Raw genomic sequence first — 16,616 nt, 5'->3', positions numbered from 1 at the left:
AACCTTACCGTCTGGTTCAGGGGGATATGAGATTTATAGCGACGCGTCATACAAAGGATTGGGATGTGTTTTAATGCAACATGGAAGAGTTGTAGCATATGCGTCCCGACAATTAAGACCACACGAACTGAATTACTCGACACACGACTTGGAATTGGCTGCTATCATATTCGCGCTTAAGATTTGGAGACATTATCTGTGCGGAGAAAGGTTTCATATCTATACGGACCATCAGAGTCTAAAATATCTATTTTCGCAGAAAGAATTGAATATGAGACAGCGTAGATGGATGGAGCTTCTTAAGGACTATGATTGCGACATTTTGTATCATCCGGGTAAGGCTAACAAGATAGCCGATGCGTTAAGCCGAAAGTCCTCGATTGCGCATATGATGGTTCAAGAATGGATTTTGGTTGAAGGATTCCGGGACTCGGATTTTAGGTTCGAGGTAAGTCACCTCTCGAGTTTAATGGCTACTCTCAGAATCGAGCCTGAAGTGCAAATCAGGATTAAAGCAGCGCAACCTTCGGATCCTGAGCTGCAAAAGATTTTGCAAATGGACGCAACTAAGAGAAAACCTGACTTTCAAGTATCCGAGGATAGGATCTTGAAGTTTCGTGGACGGTTGTGTGTGCCCAACGATGAAAGACTTAAAGAGGAAATTTTAGCGGAAGCTCATCGCAGTAACTACAGTATTCATCCGGGCAGCACAAAAATGTATCAGAATCTTCGCCAATATTATTGGTGGAGTGGCATGAAAGGAGATATTGCCAAGCATGTGGCTAGATGTTTAACGTGTCAACAGGTGAAGGCTCAACACTGTAAACCTGGCGGACTACTGCAACCGCTGGAAATACCAGAATGGAAATGGGAGCATATCACGATGGATTTCGTGATGGGTCTACCGAGGAGCCAAAGAGGTAATGATTCCATCTGGGTTGTGGTAGATAGACTCACAAAGTCTGCTCATTTCATTCCAGTGCGAAAGGATTTTGCCATGGACAAGTATGCTGAGTTGTACGTGAGACATATAGTTCGTCTCCATGGCGTGCCGGTGACGATCACGTCAGATCGAGACCCCAAGTTCACCGCCATGTTCTGGAAAAGTCTTCAAGGCGCCATGGGAACAAAGCTGCAGTACAGCACTACTTTTCATCCGCAGACAGATGGACAATCCGAGAGAACGATTCAGACTCTCGAGGATATGCTACGAGCCTGCATTCTGGATTTCAAAGGGAGTTGGGAAGAACAGTTGCATCTTGTCGAATTCGCGTACAATAACAGTTATCAGCAGAGTATCAAAATGGCACCTTTCGAAGCACTTTATGGCAGACCACTGTAGGACTCCTGTTTGTTGGAACGAAGTTGGAGAACGAAAGATTTCGGGACCCGAGTTGGTACAACAGTCGTCGGATGATGTTAAAGTCATCAGGGATAGGCTAAAGACTGCCCAAAGTCGCCAGAAAAGTTATGCAGATAGGCGACGTAGACCATTGGAGTTTCAGGTCGGAGATCATGTGTTCCTCAAGGTATCACCGATGCGAGGGACATCACGCTTTGGCAAGAAAGGCAAGCTGAGCCCAAGATATGTAGGACCGTTCGAAATCTTGGAGCGAATTGGAACGTTGGCATATCGTCTAGCATTGCCACCAAGGTTGGCTCAAGTACATGATGTATTCCACGTGTCTATGCTAAGAAAGTATGAATAGGATCCGACCCACGTTTTGAACTACGAAGAGATTGACGTGGATGACAGAGTATCGTACGTGGAAAGACCCGTGAGAATTGAGGATAGAAAAGAGCAGGTATTGCGAAACAAGACGATTCCTCTTGTCAAAGTTGTGTGGCAACATCATGGGATCGAGGGAGCCACGTGGGAAAGTGAAGAGATAATGAGGCGCCAGTACCCCTATCTTTTTGAAGAATTGAATGTTGATTCAAATTTCGAGGACGAAATTTCTGTAAGGGGGGAAGAATTGTAATATCCTGAAAATTCGACACATTTTGGTGATATATGAAATGGTGATTTCATCGATTGCTCTATTAGTAATTCTTGCTCTGGCTTGATCACCCAGGGAATACTAACCAAAGGGGAAAGGCTACTGAGGATTTGTTCCTAAAAGCCGCCCGTTAGTTCGAGATTTATTATAGTTGCAATTGATCGATTTCAACCACGAATTACGATCCAATTTTAGTGTTGAATTCTTAAGGATTTACAAACCGAACCGTAGGATGTCGCCTCGTAATTTTTACGAATTGGCCATCGAAAATTCCAATTTCGGAAAAGGATCGAAGAATTGAAAATTCGATCCGATTTGGTGATTTTTGAAGTGAAAATTTGAGGACAAAAATTAGATAAATTCGCAAAATGAAAAGAAAAAAAAAAGAATGTAGAAGATATTTTGGGGGATGATCACGTGGACCACCCCCCTTCTCTCTCCTCTCTCCCCTCTCTCTTTTCCCCCTTCCCCGCCGACACCCCTCCACGCCTCTGACTCTCACCCACTCCCCCTCTGACTCTCACCAATTCCCAACCAAAGCCCATCATTTCTTTTCCTTTTTATTTCTTTCTTCTTTTCCTTCTTGGCCGCTGCTTCTTCTTCGTGCGTCCGCTTTTGCTCACGCCCGGCTTCTTCATTTTTCCCCGCTCACCGACGCAGCAGCCTTCGCCGGACCGACCTCCGTCGCTCGTCGGCGCCGCGCACCGTCCGGCCGCCGCGCATCGCCCCTAGCCGCCGTCCGCCAGCCACTTTTCCCTTCCTTCGTGCGCGCGGTAGCGAGCTTACCGCCGCTACTCGTCGTGCCCGACGCTGTCCAATCGCGCCGTGGTCGCCCCGGCCGTCGCCGCCGTTGTCCCCGCCGCCGAAACACCACCATCAGCCGCCGTTCAGCCCTGGAACCAGCCCCGAGCAGCCCCGATCAGCCACTACAGGAGCTGTCTCCCGTCGCCACGCCCGTTCGTCGCTCACCGGAGCATTCCGAGGACACCGCGGACCGCCCTCGTCGCCGCCGTCGTCCTCGCGTCTTCGCCGGCGTTAGCCGAGTAAGTTAACCCCTAATCCCGTGTTTAGGGCGTTAAACTTGCTTAGGGTAGTTTAATTTATGTTTAGTTTGTGTTAATTGTGGGTTAGTAGTTAATTAATTGTGTTTAGGGTATAAGTTATTGATTAGTTTATTGTTATTGATTATTATATGAAATGTTATTATTTTCGGAATTTAAATATTATTTTATTAGTTAATAAATTAATTCCGAATTAAATATTATTATTTTATTGTTAAATAATTAATTTCCGAAAATTAAATAGTATTATTTTCGGAAAATTTTCTAACGTTAATTGTGATGCCAATATTGGATTTCGCCGTATAAGTTGGCGTATTTGGAAAACGGTTTAAATGATTTTGATTCGAGAAAGTAATTTGAATTTTGGAAAATTAAATTATTTTTATTGTTATGCCAGAAATGGATAGTGGTGTTTTGCGGTTAATACTTGTGTCGTTATCGAAGCTTGCGAAATTGATTGACTGTTGCATGTGTGACCATGTGATGTTATTGTATGGCATTAATGTGAGCACTATTCACGGACGCATGGGCTAATTGAGAAGATAATAATTGGCCGGAATGCTTGTGTGCTCGTGTGGTCACACGTTGGAGCCGTCTTGCTGTGTATCGCTTGACGATGCCCGATTTATCGGATGCCTGGGGATTATCTGGAGTGCCGATACCCCGGATACCTTGTCGCGGCCCGAGGCCGGACTCGATGCTCCTTACGGGATACCATCTTACTGTGTATCGTTTGATGTTGCCGTATTGGAATGCCGTCATCCTGTGTATCGTTTGACGTAGCCATGCCCGACGGGGCGGGATGAAGCCCGGTTTTTACCGGAAGACTGCCATCTTGCTGCGTATCGCTTGATGTGTAGTGGCCCCGAGGGGGCGTAATAACTGGAATACGTGTGATTCATAGTGCCTGATTATGTGGTAGAAACTGCTAGGCATGGTATGGGACGTGCCCAAGTGGATTCTATCTTATAATCGGGACACGTCCGCTTGTGATGCATTGATGCATGAGTAATTGATTTAGATGCTTCGAGTTTGCGACATATGCATTTCATCAACGAGTGTACCAAGGCGAGGTAAGGATGCCTGTGGTTGTTTAAGAATGTTGCTATGGATGCCGTGTTGCCTGTTTAGGGACCCCCGTGCGAGTTGGCCTCCTAAGCGGGGCTTAGGCCGTTAACTTATTGAGATTTTATCTCATTTGTTGTTGTTAAACCTTTTTCAGGACCTTAGCTTGTCGTTGCTTCCTATGCGGTTTGGAGTACCGCAGTTTTTGGTTGGTCCTTGAGGGTTAGGTCTGGAAGCCGATCTTTTGGATGGAGTAGATTAACCCTAACCTTTGTCTTTTGCTGGCTTTTGCGAAAATGCCCGGAGTGGGCCTGTAAGTATGTTCCCAGGGGTTAATCAAGTGAATATTAAAATGGCTTTTGTTATGTCTGGTTTTTCCTCTGCTATCCCTGTTTATTATTGTTGTCCGAGGATTGTTGTGTTCGCTTCCGCATGCGTACTAAAGGATAAAATGAAGAGTCGGCGACGGGTCCTGGAACGTCGCATTATAACGACCGTAGCGGGATGTCGTGCGCCCGCGGGGTTCGGGGCGTGACATACCGCGCCCGCGTAAAACGCATCAGGCCAACGGTCTTCTGACCATGTCAGGCATCGACACCCCGTCGGGCCGGGCATCGTCACCTCGTCAGGGACGGCATCGTCCCGCGTAAACGTACACGCCTCAGGACGGACCTTTCCAACCAAACCACATTTCCATATCCTCGTTCCACTCAAACCACACTTACGCACGACCATTACTCGCACGGCCAAACACAATTCCATATTGCATGGACATTTCACAATTCACATACATTTTGCAAATATACAATCTTGGCACGCGAACATATTGCGCAATCGCACTGCCTCACCATCACACCTCACGGCCACACACGTGACATATACAACCACACGTACACAACCCGAAACACAATCCCAAATCAGCTAACTACCACCAATCGCACAATCACGCACAAAATTCCATTCAAGGCACAATCCCAATAATTAATCGCACAAATTAATCCCGATCAAACCTCAACATCACAGCCCTAATCCAAGCTCCCTCAACCTCAAAATTCTTCGCCTAATAAGTCCGCAACCACAAAATAATCAGTCACTCAAATCAGTCCCGAACAGCCCCTAAAACAGTCACAAAATCGCCTAAACCGGGTCCTAAACGAGTCTAGAAATACCCGAGCTCCTAGGTAGTTTTTGGGGGAGACACTTACCCAAAAAGGCGAGACAGAATGGGGCTGGAACGGGCTGGGACAGCAGCAGCAGTGGGAGCAGCGTCGCCGGCGATGTACGGACGGCGTGAAACAGTGTACCCCGTACGGACGCAGTGAACAGTACCACCCCCCCCCCCCCTCCCCCCGCCCGTACGGACACTGTACGGAAAGGCTGGGACGGTGGCCGGCGAGGTGCCGGTGACAGCCGCGGCGTCCGTACGGCCCGGCGTGAACAGCGATCCGTACGGACGGTGAACAGTACCGTACGGACACTATACGAGACTGTGCTGGACGGCGACGTACGGCGAGGCTGGACGGCTGGGTGTCGACGGAACGGCGATCGGAGCTCCGGCGGTACTGTTTGCAGACCGGGAAAGAGAAAAAGGGAGAAACAAGGCTGTTTCTGGACTATACCCGGGGCTGTGGTGGCTAAACAGGTGAGGGGGAGGTCCAAGGGTGTCTTGTGCCAAACGGTATGACTAGGTGGCGGCCAAATAGCTCGCCGGGTAATCTTGTTCCTGCGTGAACAAGATCAGGTTTGAGCGTAAACGTCTGCAGAAATGGAAACGGGAAAAGAGAGAAAATTTTGGGGGAAATTGGCTGAATGGTCTTCACGAGAGAGAGAGAATAGTCTGGTCAAATGAGTCAAAGTTGGTGTGAGTGGAATCCATGTGTCTCAATCTAAGCCAATTGGACAATTTTGCTCTTGATCCAATGGCTTTCTTTCCTTCTCATCCAATAATTTAGGGGTAGAATGGTCCTTTGTCACTAACCCAAGGCTGACCAGACCTAGATTAACTCTAACCAACCTTGGTTAATCCCAAAATTAAATCCAAAAATTCTGAATAAAGGAAAATAGGCCTAGGGGCATTTTCGTAATTTTCCGATCCCGAACCGAAATTCCAATTTTCGCACATACGTGTTTCATATGTGCGTGGCCAACATAATATGGCGTCGGAATCGCGAAATTCATCGCGCAAGCCCTCGAAAATCCACGTCAAAGTCTCGGGAATAAAATAATATTATTTTTCCAATTTTTGTCGAAATTCCAATTTTTGGCCAAAACCACTCTGAATGTGCGTGGCCACCCCAAAATGACCTTGGCCGCGAAAAATAACCTCAAACGGCCTCAAAATCCAACATCAGTGTCCACAAGGGCAAAATCGTAATTTTCCCGGTCCCAAACCGAAATCCATTTTTTTTGCAGAAATGGTTGGCCCCAAGGTTGGCCAAGCCAAAAACGTCATCGGCCGTCCAAAATTGTCACTTTCAAAATTCTCGATTCCCGGGCCCGAATTCCAAGAAATGACTAAAATCGAGCAATCGCAACTTTAGCTTATCTCTGGCTAACGGGTGGCTCTCTGGAATTACGCGCTCTCGACCCGTGACCGACACTAAGTCAAATCACGTTTAAGTTTATTCCACCCGGGACGACCTCGGTTGTCATATAATTGCGAGGGTCTGTCGCTAGTTCCCTTCGGACACGATCAATCAAGTAGACCGGTCTCGGTTGGCTCAAAACATTCTCTCGTCAATCCATATGATCGAAGATCGAACCCAGGTCGAGTTCTTTGGTCGTGTGAACTCAATCCCGTAACGGCCCTACCCCTAAGGTTAACATCCCGTGAATGCGCATTTCCGGGTGAGACCTCACTATAGTGCATTGATCAAATTCATTTCCTAAATCCCGGGAAAAGGATCGAAAATTCAGACTGTTACAGTTAGAGAAAATGAATGGAACAAGCAAACGGCTCAAATTGCAGAATATCATTTACAGAATATCATTTACGGTTCACATGCTCTTCAAATTTTGAAATTCTCACAACAAAGACTGAGTTATAGCACGAAATTTGCAAAGAAGATTTGCCACATAATGGGTAACTGAGATCCCACAAACCAAAAGAATCAATTCCCCGAACATATACATGTAATTGCATCAAGATTATGCACTGATTAGATTCTAAACCTACATGCATTCGCCCTGATACCACATTGAAGAAATTAAACGATCTAAAACTTGTACATAGTACTTAGAATACCTAACCTTAAACCACATACCTAATTTAGCCACTCATCATCTTTGAACTGATTAATACAAATAAAACCATACGATTCCAGGACTGTCTTCCTCTCCTTCTCCTCCCCTAGAAGGTCTCGAACAGATAAACCGTAAGCATATGAAATTAGGAGGGGAAAGGAGACCATAGTCTATGTATGTAGCATATTCTAATTGACTCATCTATAACAGGTCAATGTTAAAATATCGACCTACACTGACCGATGAATCATATTATTACTGTAACCGAGATGTGCTAAACCCAATAATGTAATCCCAGCCATATTTGGGTGATATAGCAGCATTCTCATATATTTTATAAACTTATAACAGCCTATTTTTCCCCAACTAAAATATTATACGATTAACGCTAGCCCCCATTTTTTACAAATTTCTAACAGATTGCGGTCCAAAATTACCATCTTCCTGTTCGTTTTAGAATGGGGGTCTTTCAAGCAAATGTTTCGGCACTTTCTAATGTTTTACCAGATTTGGTTCTAATATAATCATTACTAGCTTAAAAAAAACACAAATTTCCACACTTTATTATCGAAAGAAAAGAGGTCACTCGTTCATGATTGAACAATAATGAAAGCACACTTAGGGAAGAAGCAATCGCCAATTCCCTCTCGACCGGCCAAAACACTGATCAAATCACTGAGATTTTCTCACAATAATATGCTAGGCAAAGTCAACAATATTCATGACTTTACTCTACAATATTATAAATTCAAGTACGTAGATCATAATTAGTATAACCGCGAAGTACTTACCACGAAGCTTAAATCCAGTCAACGCAATTTTTTGCCCAAAACTCCATGCGAATCACATGTAAATCATTTACCTCTTTTATCATTATAAGGGATAGCACATAATATAGTCCAGAACTATGAAGCTCAGACACATCAATAGCATGCCTGGAATTACCTCAAAGTTTGATAAACTGAAAAAATCAAGCTAGATTACAGATTATGTGTGATGACAAAAAACTTAGCATCAGAAAAGTGATGCCTACACAAGGTTATGCTGTAAATGATCTTAAACATCTGACAAACAAGTTCAAGCATGAAATGGACTTTGATCACAGCTGCAGCCTTTAGTAAAACACATGAACATTGGAGAAAAACTGATCTGTACATGCACTATGCTTCCTTTCTCGGGTCCCTTGATGAAATTCTGCAAATTGGGAAAGCAGTAAATGGCACATGCATTGTCAGAGTGCACTGAATCATTTGAAGACACTTTATGGAATGCTGGATGTTTAACTATATCCTCTGACCATATATTAGAATGCTAACCATTGTAAATAACTATTGAGAGTATTTGGCCGATGGGGGGCATATTAGTCTATTTCCTTTATTATTTCATGTATGGCGGCAATAAGGGTGACATTGTAATTTTGGCTTCTTTGCTTTATTAAAAATAGATAGCTTGGGTTCACATTGACCTAAGCTAAGCATTTAGTTTAGTGTTTTTGTCTCTCAGCATGGTATCAAAGCCGGGGCTGAACTGAAACCCTAACCCCAATCTCTTCTCTGCGCAACCATTCTTTTCTCTCTCTCTCCTCTTGCCTTCACCCTCCACTTATCAACTTAAGCTTTTGGGTTGGATCAACTTGCTGATGTCACCATGCAACCCAATTGTTATATGCATGAGTAACTGATGATCATTGAATATGCAGCAGAGGTGCATCATATTACTACACATGGTGGTCACGATAATCATAAAAGGAAGGATTCAATTGTTCAAGGGTCTTACCTAGTTGTGCAAAGGCATGAGAGGATTCAACAGGAAGAATCAATACATGCAGATCAAATGAGTAGCCTGATGATTAACCCATGGCATGTGAGGCTTTGGAGCTGAACATCAAATAGAAGCGTTCAGCATATCTATAAAATACTTAAACGAATCATAGATTCACAGTGTCATTAACGGAAAATGAATGGAAAAGGAGGGGAAGAAAGGCGAAGAGAAATGACATTCATGTAACATGTTTCTACAAAACAGAGAATAAACATGAACCAAATTGATTTTATCATTGCGAAGACAAATTATTCAAAGGCCATTTGTTCTGTATGTAATTTGTTTCCTAAGTGTTTAATTATTTCAGAGGCATGAAAACGTTATGGTCTGTCAGTCCCTTGAAATATTTGCAACTAAAAAGCTCAAATTGGAGAATTGCTGGACTAAGAACCACATATGTTTAGTAATTCAAGAAAGGGATCAAGTAAGAAGATATTTCTCTCAAACGAGTCTAACCAATGGATTCTCAACTATTAAGATACTGCACTTCGTCTTTTTTCTTAACCAATGACATGAAGTTTTATTTCTCAAATGGCAATCTGGTTAAAAATACCCAGTCTAGAGGAAACCTACATAGGATTAGCCAGGCATATGAAATTTGGCCAAACGAATTGACTGGGAACCTGAAACTCTACCTTTTGTTTCCTGGGAAAATTCTACACCTAATTATAGCAACCATTATATGGCTGAACACCAGTCCACTCAAGCAACTATACTCAGTGTCAGTCTGGATAAGTGTACCCACCATCTCAAGATAAGCACCTTAGCCTTGATGGAGAAAACTTCTAAATGGGTTCTAATCCAACCAATGGCCCGCTAGTTCCATGCTTGCAATTTCATTAACCCTTTGTCATTACAAAACATTCCACTGGGCCAGCTTTATTTACCTGGGATGTGCAGGTAATTTTCCAGAGCAAGGATACAACAACATATCTTTACTGCAGCAAACGATTTACATTTGGACGAGAGAGAGAGAAAGAGAGAGAGAGAGAGAGAGAGAGAGAGAGAGTTGTTCAGCAAGATCTGCAATCACCGAAAGCCCCAGCTACAATTCTTTCTCTAGCTGATTGGAAGAATTGATTGAAAGGTGGAAATAGAAAGAGGCTTCCTGAATTCTTCTTAAGCAATATGGAAATGGATGAGTGGTAGGAAAACCATTGTATTAGATTTGAGAAGAGAACTTTTTCTGGAACGGTCTTTCAGGGAGATGTAGCTAGCAGGCACAATGCTCTACTTCATCAATTGATAAAGTAAACTTTGGTTCAAAATGTAGAATTGCTCTATTACGCTAGTAAAAGCCTCTTAAAATGTGCAGTAACTATTGGTTCATTAAAAAAGAACTATCATTTTCCTTAGGTATCTAAAGTAAATAGGTGCTGATGACAGTATTATAAAATTCTTTCGAACAGATGGCTCAATTGGTGGTTAATCGTTGTTCATACCATTAGGGTTTCCTCATTCAAGAAAATCTCGCAGAAGAGATATTGCTTCTAACGCCATTATACCTCCAACAATTGAAACCCATTGATCCAGAATTACCATTACAGCAAGAGAAACAAGAAAAAAGTTGGAAACATTCATAAATCGGGCAGACACTTGAAAGGGGGAACATAGATGAAATTTCAGTAGAAACTAGTCAATATTTCCAATGATTCTGCATTTTTACCTCGGTCGTCAGCTTGAAACCCGAGACAGATCCATTTGCAAGACATGTCCAAATATCATGCTAGAGATAATTTAGCAGACTAATTGACAAAGTAATTTGCATAAGAAGGTATCATTTAAGCAAAAACAAGTTCGCCAGTGGGAGAATATGTTTAGTTTAAGAAGTTTATATCTTGTTCTTAAGAATATCAATTCTAAGAAATGTTTGTACCCCAGGAAAATCATGCAAGCAAATTATCTATGAACTGTACCATTTGATTCAATTGACAGTAACTAGGCATTGACCTTGGCAAAATTCTTGCATCAAATATAAAAGAGTGTGTGTTTGGGGTAACTATGGCTTAAATTTTTTATACTTTCACGATGCCTTTGGGTTGTTCTATATTCTCTCTTCGACATGGAACCTAATGTCCTTGGAGGACAAACAATATGCTGTAAGTAGGGTGATACTTAGAGGCTTTTAATTTTGATGGGCAACTTCTCTTCAGAGAGATCTTGCAACAGTGATCTGATTGAGAGAAGATTTGTGGATGACTTGTGTACTAGTACCGGCTAGGATGGGTTTCCATCAGCTACATCTTCCAAACATCGCATAGGAACTGTGTTCATTGTTATAACAGTCTCGTTCTCTCTATCATGAAACTATGCAGTAATGGGCTAGTTTTAGCTCCAGAGAGAGGAAATTGAGCAAGGTGGTCCTTTATCTACGAGATGAGTCCCCTTGCTTGATGTTTTATTCAGAAAGGTAATGAGCTAGGTCACATTTCCCATGATACTTTTGACTCATAATCAGATTATTAAGAGCAGCATAACTATGTATTTCAAGCTCCAAAAGTCAGAGTTCTCATGGTTTATTTTTTTCCACTAAACTTTTTGTTTAGATGCATCCTTAGTACATCTCATGCTTCTCACCCCCGTACTTGAGCTTTTTCTTTCAGAACTACTACTTCAACAGAAAGACAATGTCGTAATCTAGATTAGCTACTTCATGTACTGTTCAGATCACATTGAAACAGATCCTATTTCACTATGTTTTAAGTTTTATGTCTACAAAGTCTGAAGAAAAAAATGATGAGTTCTGAACAAGCTTAGCAAACATGAAATGTTAGATCATGCCAGCGTCAGACAGATGAAAAATCGTACTGGAAACACAAGCCATCCACCACAATTTAGCAAGCACTTGCCCTCATGTATGCAGGAAGATCAAGCACATTGTCCACGGCATCTCAGAAAGCATAATTTGCTCATAGTTAAAAAATCATATTTCTAAGAAGATACTATATTTCCCAATTTAAACTTAATAACATTAAGACAGCAAAGAATCTAATTACAGTGAAAACAAGTGAGGAAGAAGAGATGAAGAAAAAAAGGGCAAAGGGAAAAGGAAAGAACAAACTAATGTTAGCTTAACTTGTAGCACTTCCCAGAACTGTAAATTTTTTCGGGGGAAATTAAAAAAAAAAGAAAAATGTTCAACCAGTCACAAAGAATTTAAGAAAAAGGAAATAAAGCGAGGATAGAAAGAATTAATATAAACTCGACTTTTTGACGCTTGAGGAAACTCCACTTTCTTCCATTTAGACTAGGAAAAGGACAGAAAAGATGAATAATTAGTTCCATAAACCTTTTTCTATTTTCATGGTTATGTGTTGCAATATTCAAGTTGCTACAGAAAACAGAATCAATACAAAACTGCATCGATCAATAATCAACATAAGGAATCATAAACCTCCAGTAAGCTTGAGTTGTCAATTGTCATGGGTCACAATTTCAAAGTGGAGCTAAGTAGATACAAAATCAGTAACAAAAGCAAGTTCAGAAACTGACCTAATGCATGGGGCGGAGGTACTTGAATGCAATGACAGTACTGATCCACAGCCTCCAAATTTATCATTTGCACAGTCAGATTATACTTCCATTATACCTAAAAGTGGCTAAGAGTCATCTAATCATTTATGACCAAATAAATCTTAGGAAAGTTTAGTTTTATTCCAGTATAATCAACAGATGTACCAGTGATCGATAATGCCGCTGCATAGATTATGCATGGTTCACATGTCACATAAAGGGAGCATGCTGAAAACTTTTCTACAACTTCTGCAGCCGAAAATCCTGTCCTCTGCCACTGTTCAAGAAGAACATCAAGAACGTCCATCTCTGCATGTCTTGTTGCCTATGAAAGCGCAAGGTGAAAAATAAAGAAAGCATATCAAACTTAGGAGCTTTGCCAGAGAGAAAGTTGCTCTTAGTGTGTAGTTTCATAAAAAATTTAGGAAATGCGTTTCAAAAGAAATGTTTTCTCCGACAAGTTATCTGATTGAGTATATACAAGATTGATCAAGGCATATACTACATGATATCAACAAGTTTTGCTCACTTGAAGTTGCTGATAATCTCACATGAAAAAGAGCCTTCTTATTGGATTGGCCACCTCCACCTTTTCTAACATTATTTTTTATATACCCCTATAGCAAGGTGCCTTTGTTTTTTCATTGTGCTCCACAAGATACTAAAAGGGCCAAATATTTTTCACATCAACTATTTATTACTGTCTGCAAAGTCATTTATAGTAGTGTCTTGTCACCACATAACTATAAATGGTTCTAGGAATAGACTATTAGATAAGAGATTATCTCTACCAGAAACCAGGCTTAAACTATTTGTGTAGATGTGGCCATTGTGCGAAAAAAATGTGCCCAAGAAGCAGGTTCTTACATCTTACAAGGCAATACAATGTTCACAATTCATTTTATACCAAATAAGTATACCAAAGTTTAGCTAACATATGGTATAAGGAAACAATGTTAGGAACTTCACAAAAGCTGATAAAGACCATAATATGGTTCCAGACAGAGCACAATGGTAAGAAATACGTAAAACATTGTGCACAATAAAGCCAGATTATTGCTAGTGTTAGCCGGAATCATATTTTATGAAAGAATAATGGGAACAAAACCATTTACAGCCTAATAATGCATGGAAATTCCACTTATTAACATATTTGTTCTGATAATTATTTAATCATCTATTAAAGAAATAGTCATGGGAGAAATATATAATGACCAACAATAACTACGAGTAGATAATTCGAGGATATCAATTCAGAACAATAACAAAGTGCCGTTGGCCAAATTTATACAAGGGGGTGGAGAAGCAATGATAAACCATACATTACGTGCCTCATTAGTCCGGTTTCTTCCTGTCATAATAACGTGCCCATCCTCAACAATCACACAGCTGTTCAATCAAAGAGTACAATCTGAAATCATTCACTAATTAAGACTGACAAACTAATCATCTTAATTAGAAAATAAAGTTTTATATCTGAAATGCACATGATTACTGAAAATTAGTTTTTTACCCAACTGGAACTTTAAGGCTGTCCAAAGCAAGCTTTGCCCTATATAAGAATAGCAAATAGGTTTTGTTACTTGTTAGAAGAAAAAACTGTGAGTATAAGAGTAAGAAATTCGCAAGCATGCATGCATGTATTCAAGCTATTCAAGAGGAAATCAGCATCAAGTGTCCAGCAGTAGAAATATTCAGTATCAATATGCAACTACTAATGGAATGAACGCATGTCTCACAGCTATATAATCAGGATCCTGCAGGTCCTGTGTAATGTACTGATCACAAACTTCTAAACAATGATTATTGCAACATATTCGTCCTGTAATTCATATGTAAATCACACCTAACTGTTAAACTGATATGGCCCTAACCACACTAAAGCAGAAACAGCAAACAATTTTTGAGAAACTGCAAGTTGCTCATTCCAGTGTGTCCTATCATTGGTACCTCAGAAGCTTATCTTTCATTAAATAGGTTTCGCTCAAACATTCAAGAAGCTTCCACGAGTTTTAGCTTCTCGGTCATTTTCCTTCATAAAAGCTATGGCATATAAGGATAAAAAGAGAATTTAAACTGTTGCGAAGGCCTCATGATTCAGAATCGACATCAGCATCTTGTGCTTTTGTCTCTATTCTACCGAATAACTTATGTAAACTCCGTGTTTCTCATGATTATTTATTTTTCATATCCACAGTCCACAGGACGAAAGAAAATAACCACCTAACCAGTTATCCGTGGGCACAACCGATGTTCATATTACGCTCACACTCAAAGTAAATTTGGTTTTGAATTCTCCCTAGTTGCCAAAGTCAAGAAGTGGTTAAAGGACTCGACTATCAAGCAACCTTTCCTGGTGGCTTGCCATCTCATTGCATCTTCTTAATTCCTCTATGGTTGTGCCTCTTCTTCATAAAACATAGAGACAGAGCCCTATCCCAGTGATAGAAGTTTCTTCGAATTCAATTCTCCTGGCAAACCTATCACCCGCTGCACATCTGTATAATAAGTACATACTAGATACTACACATCCACATTTCCTAGACACCTCAAAAGCTCCCAAAGCCATTCCTCTCTCCCTCCCAACCCACAGCACCCGGATTGGCTCAGTATTTTGCCTGAGAAGGGGACTGAACCAACCCATGTACACCCTACTTTCCATTACTTCACTCTCCCTTGCTTGTTTTTTCTTTGAACCTAGACTTCAACAAATTCTTTCTATAAATTGCCGCCGATGAAAACAAAACAAAAAAATCTACACATTCCAGAGATTGTCGCTGATTTTGCAGCGTGTAACGTCGACAACCTATGAATTCACAATCAAGCATCCACAGACAAAACTTACGAAGGAACATCGATTCAGCGTCTCTCGAACAAATTCAACGACATATTCTTCAAGTTCCCGCGCAATTGTAGCACCAACTGAGTCGAATTCAAAATCCAGCTCAAGTATCACATCAACTTGTTAAGATTCAGATGCGTCACGCATTACCTTATCAACAGCAAGCTGCGCAAAGCCCAGAACCTCAGGAGAGAATCGTTCACCCGAAGCTACGTCAACAGTTTCCATGGCTTCTCGGCGGTGGTAGTCCGTTCACTTCCACTGGCCGGTCTCCGTCAACCGTCGGTTCGCTAGGGACTCTGTTTCCGGAAGACCAACTTCTTCTGTTGGTCGCCTCCGTTGGCAGGTGGCGATCTTCCATGCGTAGAAGCTCACTGGTGGCGTCGTATGGAAAGATGAGGAGTCGTGATGCGTAAAGTGGGGTCGATGGAGTTTGAAGAAAGAATTACAGAATTCCATTTGGGAATAAAGTTAACTAACTTGGGTTAATTAAAGGGGATTTGAGCAAAAAAGAAAAAAAAGGTGATTGTTTATTTGAAGCAAGCGATCATCAAATATACATTATATTTCTACAAGGATGAAAGGGTACTTCGACAAAGACAAAAAAACAATTTTGATATGCTCCTTTCGTGAAAAATTTGACATTGATAATTTTCAAAACGTCGGTTCCAGAAAAATGACATAACGGGACAGTTACATGATCGAGGCTTATGATAATTTTTATGAGTCCTGTGTTCAAAATCTATTTACGGTGATAGTTGTTGAGTGAAGGGAGAATGACCGAGATCGTTCCGTGATTGTATACTCGAGTATAAAATGCATGAATGGGGCATGGATTGAGGGGTTGAATCGACGTGAAACTAATAAGCGTGGAGAGAAAAGTAGATGCATTGGAATTGAAATTACATTGCAAGGAAATAAATTTTGAAACAAAAACACACGGAAATGAGAGTGGTAAGAAACAAAGGTGCAAGTAAAAAAAAAATGAAACACAAAGATAGATAATATAACCCACCCATCGGTGGCCGCATTGGTTTGCGCTCAGTTCCTTTCACGAGAGGTCCTGGGTTC

General features: G+C 41.3%; 1 pseudogene; it reads right to left on the bottom strand.

The window, feature by feature from the left end:
- Positions 1-7,179: 7,179 nt before the first annotated feature.
- On the bottom strand, positions 7,180-15,773 carry LOC130134807 (tRNA-specific adenosine deaminase TAD2-like; annotated as a pseudogene).
- Between the last annotated feature and the right edge of the window lie 843 nt (positions 15,774-16,616).

The sequence above is a fragment of the Syzygium oleosum genome, unplaced genomic scaffold (genome assembly GCF_021117445.2).
Source record: "Syzygium oleosum isolate NSW1041296 unplaced genomic scaffold, Sole_v2.1 Sole_v2.24, whole genome shotgun sequence".
In the NCBI taxonomy this organism is placed as follows: Eukaryota; Viridiplantae; Streptophyta; class Magnoliopsida; order Myrtales; family Myrtaceae; genus Syzygium; species Syzygium oleosum.
This window is presented reverse-complemented; position numbering and strand designations above follow the sequence as displayed.